Source organism: Meleagris gallopavo, chromosome 5, assembly GCF_905368555.1.
Source record: "Meleagris gallopavo chromosome 5, MGAL_WU_HG_1.1, whole genome shotgun sequence".
NCBI lineage: Eukaryota > Metazoa > Chordata > Aves > Galliformes > Phasianidae > Meleagris > Meleagris gallopavo.
The window spans coordinates 10,111,730-10,126,257 of NC_139408.1; the positions used below are offsets into that span (position 1 = coordinate 10,111,730).

General features: G+C 36.6%; 1 protein-coding gene across 4 annotated transcripts in view; it reads left to right on the forward strand.

Annotated features, from left to right (window-relative positions):
- INSC (INSC spindle orientation adaptor protein) overlaps positions 1 to 14,528 on the forward strand; it is a 129,720-nt gene that overhangs the window by 37,627 nt on the left and 77,565 nt on the right. The window contains exon 1 of one of the 4 annotated variants that reach the window (XM_010710972.3): positions 10,505 to 11,018. The exons of the other annotated variants lie outside the window; for them this stretch is intronic. The gene's annotated coding sequence lies outside the window, so the exon portion shown is untranslated. Of the gene's footprint in view, positions 1 to 10,504; positions 11,019 to 14,528 lie in introns of those variants that run through there. 4 annotated transcript variants of the gene reach the window in all.

Genomic DNA, 14,528 nt, shown 5'->3' on the forward strand with positions numbered 1-14,528 from the left:
GCATCAGTGGTACACAGCAGTGCCATCAGATTAATGACTTGTGCTTGGAAATGCTCTGATCAGAGGAGGTGCTAGATATCTGCGTTAATTTCTTAGCGATAACTGATTGCTTCTGGAAATTGAATTGTAATTTAGTAGTAGACCAACTGCTGTGCAAAAACTTCCATTGCAAAATGGATCAGAGAAGCTTCTTGCAGAAAACTAGATGCAAGTGGGACCAAAAGCAGTAAGACCTGTGGATGGCAAGGGCTGATCCAAGTTGATGGTGGCAAACTTTTCTTGCAAGTAAATGAGGATATTAGCTGCAGACTGCCCATATTAGTGATTGGAAATGTGGAGAAGTAACAGTGCACACGGTGCTCACATGTAACAGCACAGGACTGAAAACTTCTGAAAGTTCTGAATCTGTAGGCTAGAAACTGCTGAAAAGGGAACCTGCCTGCAAATCAGTTCTGCTGTGTGCAGGGAGGCAGGAGGACTCCACTACACTATGTTTAAGAAAATATGCACCTTGCATTGACTCTTCACTGTATCTTATTGCAAGTTACGTGGGAAAAGTCTCGTACAGCAGCAAGTGTTATTCTCTGGGGAAGTGCATGGCCCAGCAGGACAACTGTATGTAGTGAGATCGTAAAATAAGTAAATATGTAATAGAATGTATACGTATATAGAAGTAAATATGTAATATTTGTCCCCAGGTGTTTCAGTATAGCTTCTGAAAATTGACTCTTTAAAAATGTCTTTCTATTGGAATTGCTTTTCTCATGTTTCTAGTGAGTTTTCCAGATGGGAAAGCTAATGTAAAAGAAATGGTCTTTCTCTTAGGTCCCTGTCCTCCATTTCTTTGTAATAAAAGTTCATCAGCCTTTTTGTTTGCTTTGAATTAAAACAATGTACTCATTTTTTTCATGGTAGTCATGGTTTCTTGCGCTTTTCATATTGCGTAGTAAACAAAAATTAGCAGTTAGAGTACTGAATCTGAAGTCATTCAGCTAAACAAAGGTGCTCATAATAAAGAGCAAAATAGGATGCTGGTTTTGTTTTCCTGGATTATATGTTCAGCTCATTCTTGTAACTGAGAGAATTCCAGTACAATTAGTACTTAAACTACAAAAACAACAAAACCCATAAATGCACAACTTTTTAAACATAGAAGGATTCTCCATGGAAATTAGGAATGTAAAAGTGAAACAACGGTAAAGTTATCTTGCTGAAAAATGTTGAAATTTGCACTATAAAACTGGGAGGCACTCTTGAAAATGAAGTGATAGCGGTGGCAGAACGAGTCTGTCCTCCTGAGCCTTAGAAATGTAATACTGCTAAACTGTTCAATACATACTCTGAACATCCTTACAGTTTTAAAAATGAAAGATAATCCTCTGGGTTATAACTTCAGCTTGCATAGGAGTAAAGGCAATGTTAAATATTTAAAAGCTTGTTTTTTTTTTTTTAAAGTGAATGCTCTGAGGACCAAAAAGATGAGCCCTACTAGGTGATAAATTTAGAAATTTTTTTAATACTATTATTTTTTCTTAAAGAGTTTTATGCCATTGATATAGATGAGAGTATTTTTTCCTTAATCACTGTGCTTCAGATGAAGAAGGTGAGGCAGAGAAATCAGACAAGTCTTTGAACTCTAGGTACATGTAGTTAAGATCTCTGAAAATCACTTCCTTGTCTTGATCCACCTGAAATCAGAATGGTTTGCCATAAAGGACTTCTGTGGCAGAGCCAAAATTAGAATCCAGGTTTCCTGTCTCCCAGTTCTTAACCAAAAGTCAGTTCTTCCTCCTTTTGTTACGTTCTTCCTTTTTCTGTTCTCTAAGGACCTGAGACCTATGAAAGAACAATATGAATGAGGTCACTCCATGCATATTTATAGCCTTGCTCTGCTCTTTAAACTGTGCCATGTATCTGCAGGTGTTCTGATAACTTCTCTAAAGTATCTGCTTAGGTGTCCTGTTACATAAATTAAGACTTTCATGCCCTCAACTATTAAGCAATTGTTAAAGTGGCAATCGATTCTGGAGAGATCTGGATTTCTTTCAGTATGCATTCTGGTTGTTGTTGTGTTTTTGTTTTTTACCCTAAGTACTTTTTCCTTTAACTTCTTTAATTTCTCACAATGTTATTTTCTGTTTCTGCATGGTAGGTAATGTTGGCTGGAGATCTGCTCACTGCATGTGCATGCTTACTCTCTGATGAAAGGAAATAAGCCATATTCACTATATCTAGTCTGTACACTATATCAGATATTGTGAAAACTACTGAATGAGTGAGGTTCTTGCAAGGACTTAACCTTTATTTTCTCACCAGATCTTATGGACTGAAATATTTTATGAGGGTGGGCAGTGATAGGACAAGGGGGAACGGTTTTAAACTAAGACAAGGGAGGTTTAGGTTAGATATTAGGAGGAAGTTTTTCACACAGAGGCTGGTGAGGCACTGGAAGAGGTTGCCCAAGGAGGTTGTGGATGCCCCATCCCTGGAGGCATTCAAGGCCAGGCTGGATGTGGCTCTGAGCAGCCTGGTCTGGTGGTTGGCGACGCTGCACATAGCAGGGGGTTGGAACTATAGATAATCATCACTGTGATCCTTTTCAACTCACCCCTTTCTATGACTCTATGAATATCATCTTGTTATAGGCTGCAGGATTAATTAAAATTAAGAAAAAATAGATTAATTGTTCACAGGTTTTCAGTAACAAAGTGGAAAAGAAACTTCTGAGGCTATCTTCAAAATTCTAGGATCAAAGCAGGTCTAGGATTCTAGAATCATCCATGAAGTGGTGGGAACCATGTCTTTCACAACAATAAGTACTCTGCTGCTTGCCCAATAAGCAAAGAAGTGTTGATAAAAATGATGCTAAAAAATTGTGGGAACTGGAAGAAAAAAAGTTGGACTGATTTGCTAATTTAACAGAATATTTGTCAAAATTTAAAAATTGAAACTTGTAGCAAGCAAAATTTTTTTTTTTCCTCTGGAAACTGCAGTGATTCTACTTGTTTTTTCTCTTCAATCAAGATAACAAACATGCAGGCTTTCATGAAATATAGAGGCATATTAAGATGAAAAATATGGAAATTTATAATGGATTTTTTTTTTTTAATGGAAGGTACAACTTCAGATGGGAAAAAAAAAAAAAAAAGGCACTTGGCAAAAATTTTCTAGTAAGGAAGATAGTGTAATTATCTTTGTAAAGCAAGATGCATTTTTACCTGCACAGGGACTGAATTATTTTAAGGTCTATGTGTTGGATTTTATTTCTCGAACTTCATGTTATCTCTATAAACTGAAAAGAGTTGTTCTGACAACACTGCATTTGAAGTGCAAGACAATGATGAATCTTTCAGCACGTGTTTAATATTGCATTCATATGTTGTGTTTTTAATAAATACAACCTCAAACATGACTTTGAGGAAAAGATTATATCAGCTTGTCAGACTTCTACCCTAAGTGTCTAGAATTACCCCAGTACGGTATGATTTAGTTCTTGGAGATGAAGGCAGGGAAAGAGTTCTAAATAGTCATATAAACAAATAATAATAATAATAATAATAGAACAGTTGGGCAAAGTTACACAGGTGTATTCCTTCTTATTCAGTTACCTAAGGACCTCTTGCCACTTGTATTCTCTATGCAATGAGGATCTGTTTATCTTGTGATCTGTTGATGTGACTTTAAGCTCAAGATATCTTTTCTAGTGAATTTGGGGCAGCAACTAGTTTTGTTGCATGCTAGTTTATTGAAATATTTCCTGTTTCATCTATCTTCTTTCTTAAATATGAAACGCCTAAGCGAGTGAGTCCTAGAGATGGGATTTCTGTGAATTAACCTGTGTAAAACTATTCCCTTTTTATCTCATTCTAGACTATTTTTCTAACACTACCAATTCTTATTAGCTGTTACAAGACTCCTTTCTACTTACTCTGTATCTGCATGTCATCTATGCTTTGTAGCCATTTCTATTATTAGTGCTGATCCTCATTAGATTTGTCTCTCCATTTTTAATAGTATGTTGGCACTTCAAGAATCAACAACCCACTTGTGAGCACAATCTTGAAGTTGTGCATGCTTCAGTTCATTACAAAATCATTACAAAATCTTGCTTAAATACAAATGCTTTAAATGCTTTGTCTAATCAGTGATTTACATGTCCTTGTGCTACTTAGACATCTTCTGTAAGTGCTGAGTTCTTTTTATTTGATGGCTTCCTGTAGTATCTGCTGCTAATAATAAAGGGTTTGTTCTGTATTTCTGGATTTCCCACCTACATCATGCAAAGTGAACTTCCTGCCTGAAAAACACTCCTAGCAAAGTGAAAAACAACATCTGTATTTCCTATCTGTATTTTACAGGCTACTTATTGTTGTAGATCTTGTCCTACAATAATTTAATAATTTAAATCCTACATTCTCTACAATCAGTTTTTATTGGGATGACATCAGGAACTTGCATGTCAAGGCTCTCTACAACATTCAGACAAACACCTAAGAAACTCTATAGAACAAATGCACGTTATCTGTGATACAGATTGAGAGATGAATATTCTTTATTGTTGTGCTTCTGAATTTCTGCTATATGAATTTTGAAAAACCATTCAAGAATATAATGCTTTCTATGGAGTTGAAAACAGTTTTGGAAAACTTTTTTTTGTAGTAGTAGTAGTAGTAGTAGTAAGCTCCAAGAACAGCATGCTAGAGAAGAGAGAAGAGTGCTCTGCCAGTAAAGCTATAAATAATAAATTTATCTGTAGCATAGTTCATGGCATTAATGATACCTCACATAATAACCTTGTGTTCTTTTCATTTCACTTGGTTACCCTATAGCAATTCAGTAAAGAATCATAGCTTAAGGAAGTTAAGGAAGGGAGGTCTATCTTATCGTAACGTAAGTATTTGTTGTTTTAGTGATTTATATTCCACCTGTAATAAAACTTAGAGTAAATTTGTTTGCTTTGTTGGTACAATTTGTTTGATGGTAGAAACTAAATCACAGCTACTTTTGTGTATCTGTATGCTATTTCAAGGGAGGATTTTCAAATGTTGCTAGTTGACTGGATCCAAAGGATGATGTTAGCAAAGTAGTGCCTATTGATTTGCCATCATTTTGTAGCACTCAGGAGGAATATGAACTCAACAGGTTTTTTCTTTGAATACATGGGTAAAATATCTTTGTTCCTATATTCAGGATGTTAAAGTGTAGGTCAGCAGTTTAGCTCAGAGGCAATAAAAATAATTGCGTTCCACTTGTACTTTATGTATTTTGGGGGTGTGCAAGTCTGCCAGAATTCAAGATTTTTCCTAAGCTTTTCATTCTGATAGTTTTATTGCTATAGCTTTACATTAATTGTATATTATGCTGCAGAAACATGTTATATTACTTCCCAGAGATACGCTGCATAATATTTTATGTTGAACTCTAGAAGTCACAAAAGAATTCTGGCTTTTAACCTAAAGTAAGTTTGAGTTTGTCCATTATAGTAATTGAGAAGTTGGAGTGACTCTAAAGTGTGAACAAATAGACAAATCTAAACAATCTATTCAACTTGCCTCACTAGACCTTTCTTCATTAAATGTTGGTATTTCATATTTCTGGATTGGTGTTAGTTAGGAACAGGTTTTTATTAAATGATGAAGCGTCATCTTTCATCTTTAATCACTAAGAATTCACCCTGAATCTTGTCAGGGTCAGGGACACATTTCAGAGTATGTGATGCATAGTACGCAGAGATCAAACTGCTAGTATAGACTTTATCATATAAGAAGCTTAATTATTTTCAGAAAGCATATTTTGAAATGTGGAATTCTGTAGAAAATACTTTTTTTTTTTTTTTAATATTAAGAAAAAAGGCCCTATCTGCCTGATGGATATCTGAAGATAAACAAACAAAAAAAGCAAGACAAAAATGAAGACATTAAAACGTTTAGTTTTGGGACATTCTTAAAGTATATAGGCATCTTACTTGTTTGACATATCTTGCTTATTTGCTGAAAAGGCTTGGGAAGAGCCTTCCTCATTAAATATGATAGACAAATTAAATAGCTCCTTTGAGATGTTGTTAAGCAATAATGTTATGTTATACTATATTTACAGCCATGAATTTACTCCATGAGGAGCCCCACTCTTGGCTTTGTGTTGTCTTTGAGCTTTCTGGCACCAAAAAAATGCTAAGCCTGAACTGCATCTGAACCTAGTATATTAGCAGTGGGGAAGGAACCTCTCCCAGCAATTGTATGGCTAAGGAAGAGAAAGAAACACTGGTCTGCAGGTTCCAGACCAGTGTGATAACTTGATGCCTTGTGACATGCAAGATGAGGAAGAGCAGAGGAACTGAGAGAGCCGTGTATGTCCCAAAGCACGCAGTCCTGCAGCTCACATCAGCCTGGTGCAGTCACTGAGCAGTGCTATGTGCCTGACAGCAGTACTGTGCTTGAGGGCTAAGGCTGATCTCAAGTTTGTTTTCCTGAGTGTAGGCAGGAGTGAGCCAGATGTGGTAATGCTGGCACTGGCCAGGTCATTCTGAAGCTGTCCCTGGAGGGTGCTTGTCCCTGTCCTGCTTCACAGGAGCACAGGAATGCTTCACACCCTGCTTGCAAACTACGCCAAGGGATTCTCCTGACTATAGTTCTTGGTGTGTATCTTTAAAAATTGTGCTTTGTGTTTGTTAGTCAACAAGTCTCATCACATTTGGAAGAGCTTCCCAATTATAAAAGTCTTCAGGGAAGCAAAGCTACGTAGCATTAACTATAAACAGTACAGTTTAAAAGGAAAATGGCCCCTGTGGTATCTACTCTTTGATTACTTCCCAGGTTATTCTAACACTGACAGATTACAGTAAAGATTGTGTGTTTGTTTTCCCATTTACAGAACGGTATTGGAAGTCAGCTATTTTGCAAAACATTTGTAAGGCTTGGACTTTCTAGGCAATTTTATGCATATAATGTAATCTGAAGTTACTATTTTGTTGGCAAGAAGAAAGATCCATGCTCTTGCATGTCAAGCCATATTGGTTTTGTTATCGTATATGATTTAACTGGAATTTTTCTTGTTAGTGCTGGATGGCATTTAAGGATGCAATACTGGACACTGACCTCAGTGTATCTGAGACATCTTTCTCCTTTAAAATGCGAGCTTTGAAGCATTCTAAAGGCAGTCACTGAGCTTACCAAATGGGAGAAAAATGACTGAAAAAGAATGCAGTAGTCTTCTTTATAGGAATACAAGTTTTCATGCAACTCCAAACAGATCAAAATAATGAAGACTTCCTAACGCTCAAAAAACTCGCTGATTTTGCTATTGTTTTATTTTAAGAAAGTATTGCCTCTGGAAGGGCAGTAAGGTTTGTTGGAACTTTAGTTTTGGATTGAGCATTATACGTCACTCTTCTTGGTTATACCTCTGATTAATTCCTTGACCTAAAGCAAGCAGTTCACCTTCCTGCACCTTTTATTCCTCCATCTCAGCTGGTGAAATGCAGTGGAAGTCCTTATTAACAGATCCCTGCCAGCTGCTGTTTTAATGATCCTTATGAAGAGCTCTGTATTGTATGACCTCATGCACCTTCTTGTGCTTGATACTTGTCTGCATCATCCTATTGCAGGTTTGATAATGTTGGATGTTGGATGCAGCTGCTTCTACTAAACATTAATACATTTCTATTCACAAAAACTGGCTTATTCTTTCTCTGTGCCATATCTTGCTGTCATTTTTATGGAGTTTTTGCCTGGCATGTAAGTTCACTCAACTCTCTTTTCATCAGTGGCTATAAAAGAGGACGATGATTAATCACCTGTTCCATGACATTTCTGAGGTGTTTTCTTCCAGTCTGATTTTTTAATAACTCCATTAAGGATATTTTAATGATCTTGCTATGACAAGCTGAGACTTGACTTCTGGGCATTTGCTGGAAATGCTCATACCATATTGTGCTAAATACAATATTTGTTGCTTCAGTTCATGTTTCCTGGGAATTTCTTCCTCACTTAATTGCCTAGTCTCTCTCAATCTAGTTCACTGCTGCCTAGGGATGGTGGGAGGATCTTGTAATCACTTGTTCTCTAACCTGTAACGAGCAAATTTAAGAAGGGTAGCAGAAAAATGCTACAACTTTGTAAATGGTTTCTTGCCTTTTTCCCTTTCTGACAAATAGTGTAGTGATCTTAAGAAATACGCTAGCCTGACCCCATTTCTAGTCTCATTAAATTTGCTACTGCCTGTGAATGGCTTGATTTCTGAGTTGGCATTAACCCTGAGGGACTTGGAGTGATGGAGTGAGATGCATACAAGAGTTTAATATTGAGCTGAAAGGTGATTGTTAGCAGTACTGGTTGATTCTTTTTGCCCTTTACAGTATTTCAATAGGTGTGATGAAGTGTGTATATATATGTTATTTTATTTAAAGCAATAAGCCTAAAGGACTATAGGTATGCAATTTTTTCTTTGCTTTTTTTAAAGAAAAATCTTTTTATTAAGTTGCTTGTGTAGAGACTATGCTTCAGGTATATGATTTCTATATCATTCTTTTTTGGATACTTTATTGTAGAAGCTATTCCAGGAGTGCATTCATGTCAGGGAAATATATTCTGCCCAATTAAAGGTGATGGAAATATTTTTTCTACTATCATGAATGAAAGTGGGATTTGAGCTCAGAATAAAGACTAAGTAGGGGTAAAACAATGGAAAGCTGAGAACATAAAATATAAAAGGAAAGAAGAGGAAAACCAGAAATGGGATCAGGGTAGACTGAAGTTATTCAGTGGATCGTGAGATGGTTGAAAGCACCATTTTGGGAAGTGCTGTAGAGCAAAAGTACCCTTGTTCAGTAACAACTGTAATCTCAAATTATTGTGAATGTTATCAGCTTTGCATTTTGAAATGAACTTTGTAGATGAAATCTGAAATGCATGTGAGGGAAATAAGTGAATTTGTTTCTGTAGCAGTGATTTTTTTTTTTTTTTTTTTTTTTTTTGATCTTCCATATTCAGGCAGAAGTTCACTTGTCTTATCTGTAGGTTAAGAAATAAACAGATTAAAAGGTAGTGGATATTATGTAGTTATGAGTGCATGGTTTCTAGCTAGTCAGGAAGCAAATGTTTCCAGTAGAAAATTATCATCCCTTCTTCCATTTATTAAAAAAATATTCAGAACACAAATTATATAGCTAAGTGGGAAGACTAACTGGTAACTTTTAACTGTCTGTTTTGTCCCAGCCCTGCTGGCAGAAGTTACTGCTTGAGTGACTTGTTTGCTAATTCACCTTAGATCTCACATTTGAATAAATCTTAGAATTGAGGAATAATTCACTTGAAAATATAATTCCATCTCCTGCTTGCAGCAGGCTCCTTCCTTTGTTTTTTTTCTTTTTTCTTTTTCCTTATACTAGGAAAATCTCTATCAGATCTCTATCTATCTCTCATGTATTTGTAGATTATTTTTTCCCAACTTTGGTAAATCTTATTTTTGATGTAGCACAAGTTATCCAATTCATCTGAGGGATAAATGTGGAAAGAAAAAAGAAAAGATTGGGGAAGCAGTAAATTCAGCTAATGATTGATTACCTGTTCAGATGGCTTTTTCTATATTTCAAGACCTAAAGTATAGCAACTGTTTTCTACACTGGCTTATGCACTGGGCTTGGATTCTGGGCCAGTAACTTCAGTGAGAGATGTTTAGATTAGAGATTTGTTTTTAGCTATAGATGAAAAATGAAACTTCCTTTTTTAAAAAAAAAAACTTTTTAAAAAAGCCACTTTTAAAACGAATTCACTTAAAACCAATTAGCAAGGATAACATTTTCAGTGAAATGTGAAGGTTGTTGTGCTGACCTCTCTTCTAGGCTTAGAGGATGAGACTGTGACAGAGTGAATAGTATCTAATCTGCAATAACCGGGAGTTCTCCACTCACAAATGTTGGGTTCACAATCCTGAGCATTTCACTGAAGTTTTCAGGCTTCCACATTTCTAATGTCAATGCTGGTATGCTACTGTTCTTTATTATTTCATTTTAGTCCAGTGTACCTATCAGGATGGAAAAATATGTCTAGGCAATACCTTTTCACGTCCTTTTTTCTAATGTTCCCTTAATAGAAACTTCCAACACTAATAGTTGAGGCCAATTTCACCTCCTATACCCCCTCTATCATTTAAAAATAAATTTGTCTTAAGTCCTCCAGAAATTCCTGTGGCACAGTCCTGATGTGGAAGAAGGGATTGTGCTTATGTTGTGAGTGGATAGAGAATCTGATGCTGTATTGCTTTTGGCTAAATTACCAGGAATACCCTGGCCAAAAGTCAGTACACAGCTGCCAGGGAAAACAAGAATTTCCCCCTCCCCCAAAGCATGGTGATCTGTTCAAGGCTGCAGTTGCACTGAATGTTCTCTGTGGCTCAGCTGATTGGTGAGTGGCTGACCTCAGTCATTCTGAAAAAGTACCTTATGGGCAAGTATGGGCAAGATAGTCTGAGTGAGCTGCTGTGCAGCATCCCTGCTGTAAAAAGGGGATGGTGGTGGTGATGGTGATGAGAAAAGATTATACTTCATCATGTGCATTGGATTGAACTTTGCTTCAATGTAGGTCAGGCTGTTCCAACAGCATGACCCTTAGCAAATGCCCAAATTAAACATTTTTTTTAATGTCAGTGTACATACCTCATCAGTTAATCCTGCAACCCAAAAATTTGAATTTGGATCCTTAATTTAAGTAAGTGCAGCTCTCTAGTTTGGGTGGCACGGATCAGTCCTTGCCAGTGCATACAACAGGCCTTTAAGCCAGTGCATACAACAGCCAAACAGCAGCCTTGAGAGACTGTGAAGAGCAGGGTAACATCTGAGAGGAGATGTGACAGAAGACCACGTGTGGAGGAAACTTGCAAGAGCACAGCATCACCAGTACTCTGTGTGTGCTACAAGGACCTATGGTAGCAGGGGTAAAAACTAAGGCTGGCTGACAGCTGCTTTAGGGTGTCAGCCTTTACTTGTGCCAGGTAGGATGCATCAGGTCCTGTGCTTCTCTGAGGTGAGGAATGGGAATGTAAAGCTTTGTTTCTTTCATTGTAATGGTAGATGTGTTCAAGATGTTTCTCCTATTAACTTTGTGAACTTTCCAGCAGCTGAAATATTGCTCTGCTTACAGATGAAATTGGAATGTGTGTGTGCATGAAGAGCAAACAAAAAAGTCTTTAGAAAGTTTTTTTTTTTTTTTTTTTTCAGTTGAGATTTAGGAGAGCATTTAGCTCTCTGTGCTTCTTAATTCAACACTGTGTAGGTGTATGTATGAATTTTATGCATAGTGCTGTAGCACAGGAAACTTGATTTCAGCTTATTCTTCTAGCAAATCCTTGCAGGTTCTTGTTTCCATAAAGTTGAACCTGCGTGTAGAAGAAATAAAAAGGATCCTTATGTTCCAATACTTTTTTGCTACTCTGTTTACCTTCTTTTATCTTTTGTGGGCATTTGAGCGATTAATTCCCCTTTAGGGTTATGACTTTTTATAGATGCCTATCTCTCCTGCTGTCCCCCTGTTTCCAGGCAAGGTTTTACCTTGCAACTATTTTCATTTTGTGCACCTGATGCTTTTGCCACAAACACCTGAGCTGAGAATTTTCTGAGAATTTCTTACTGAGGTTACACAGCAAAACCAGAACTGTGAGGGGAGGTTGCTCATCTGATTGTATTAGCTTGGTATAAACCTGCTGTCATGAGACGTCTTCTACTGTGTTTCAGCCAGACTCACCTCACTGTATGTTTGTAAATGAACCCTTGCCCATGCTACTGTATAAGAAAGGTGCTAAGGATGACTTCATGTGGTTACCAGTTTCATGCTTCAAAGAAATGCATTTGAAAACATGTCACTTGGGCATTAGATAATTCAGGAAAGATTTAAGTGATAGATTGGAACAGGCATAATATTCCACAAACATAATGCAGGAATCATACATGCTTTCTTTCTACAGGTATAGTAAGATTAGCTTTTTTGGTACCTAAATATAGTTTTCAGTCATTCTTGTGCTGGAGTATAGCAGCACTGCTGCTCAAATTAGATCCTTAAGTCATTTGTAACCAGAAGGGAGCTTAGTTATGTTTTATGTCTCAAAGCGTTAACAGTGAAAACAGCCTATTATCATCAGAGGTCTGTGTACATCCCTGCAGCTTGTTAGGACAAGTTTTCCTACTGCAATAAATTTGGTACAGATTAGCTAATTTACTGTGGTTACATAAGACAGCGAGGATTTCAGCCATTCTTTTATGTCAGAAATAGTATAACTTTTTGCTAATAGGCGGCAAAGTGCTGCTGATATTTGTCGTCATGCTGTTCTGAGGACTTTTTTTTTTCTGGGAGCCTGTGAAGCTGGGGGGACCAAGAATGCTGTCACTCTTGGGCACCTGTACAAGCAGTAGGAAGGGGCTTTGTGTGTTTAAAGAGTATTTTAGCTGCTAATGGAGTAAGCCAGAGATTATAATTTCTTTTTTTTTTTTTTTTTGGACCCTTATCTTTGTGGATAAATTGAAGTGAAACAAGGTGCTGTAAGACTTAATCAAATCTCCGTTTCTTTTTCAGAAAGCTCAAATTTTGTGTTGAATTAAAAAGAGTTTTGAGTGTGGTTGGGTGAGAATTGAGTATTTAAGATTTCAAATGTATTTGTTTTACTTCTGTTTATTTCACAGAAGTAGCAGAAGCTATCCTTTCTCCTAGATATATATATTTTTTAATTGGAAAATATAAGCTACTGACACGGAAACTTCATGCTAACTTCATGATAAATACCTTAGCATCTCTCTGGATAAATGTGTGTGTGTGTGTGTGTGTGTGTGTATATAAACACACATAAATAGACAAATGATTGTTGCAGAGTATTGCATGAGGCTTTTTTTAAAACAGCAAAAAGCTAAAAGATAGGGTGATGCAGTTAAAATATATTCAAGGATCCATTTCCTTGTTCACCTTGGGAGATATTTGATGTGTTATTAACTCTACCTGATGTACCTGGTGAGCCCTTCATTAGCATGGGTTGTATGTGTCCATGCTTATGAGTGCAAGTTCAGTTTGGTATGTGAAAAATGATCTAACTAAACAAAACTTCAATAACCCTAAAACAACAAAAACCAAATGGAAAACACATACAAAATTACTAGAAACCCCAAAGAAGCCCCTCAAACCCCAACCAAATTAAGAAAACAAACCCAGGAAAAAACAAACACCTCCAAAAGCAAAACTTGAACCCAGCCAACCAACAAACAAGACCTTCAGAAAATGATCAGAGATGATGATCCAGCCACATTTAGTAGATCAGGAGTGAGACAAAAATGGTATTCCCTGAATACAGGAAGATGATGATGTTCTACTGGACAATCTATGACACTTGTATCAGCACTGTTCTTCAAAGACCTGTTCTGTTGCATTTTTTGGGTTGAGTAGTGCAGCCTGGATTATTTCAAGTCTTCAAAACTTGTGAGATCTTGTCAGATATCAAGGAGGGTCTAGGTGATGGGAAAAAGTTGGGAGGGAAGAGAGAAAAGCCAAGACACAAGCCAGCTATGTTTGTTGTCAGTACATATCTGGCAAAATACAGGTAGAAGATATTTAATGCTGTTTTTGGTGATTCAATTATAGAGTAAAATTTCAGTATGTAATGATTTTTTTTTTCTTTTTCTTTTAATCCTCCTGCAATAGGAATAGTATACAATTTAAAGTAAATCTTGGTGAACAATTACTGTTTTGCATGGGTTTTCTATGACACTGTTACTTATTCTTGGGGTTTTTTATTGACTTTTAGTGTGTTCATTGACTCTTGGTTTCTGTTGTCCAGTAGAACTAGATTTCTTTACTTATTCTACATAGTAGTGAGAAGGAGGGAAGTCATGTCTTCTTCTTGGTTGTTTAGTTTTTTTTAATGTCTGATTTATTGGTAACAGAACACAGGTATCTGTCTTTGCATTTAAAGAATGTGTCTGTTTAAATCATTCATTCCTGGAATATTTCTAAGTAAAATATCATCTTTTCCAAAATGAGAATTGTGTAATTTCTTCTCTGCTTGTAATTAGAGGATAGAGGTTCAATCTTTTTTGTTTTTTTCAATGGATAATTTTTCATTCTATGAATAATTTTTCATTATAGCCCAGTTTAGTAATGAGTTTAGAGGAGTGGAACTTATTTGGGTAGGGGATGCTGGAGAGAGGAAAAATCTCTCATAAAGTTGTACCCCAAGTGCACAGTTCTGATCAGATTGTTCCAAATTTAGGATCTGGATTTGAGGGCTTTGAGTCCTTCCAGGAACAGGAATCAGAGTGAAAGCTGGAACCTGAATTCCACATTCTTTTCCTTGCACTTAGTGATGCGCCAAGTTATCTCAGCAATTCCAGTCTGATTTGTCTCAACAGTAGTTACAGAAAGCATACCCAACTTGACAACTGATAGGCTTTGAGAAACCATTTAGCAGATGCTGTGAAAATTTTATGGAGTGTCAAAAATCATTTAATGAATCAATTTAGATTTATTCTTGCACTCTGGAAAAACAGTAATACAAAG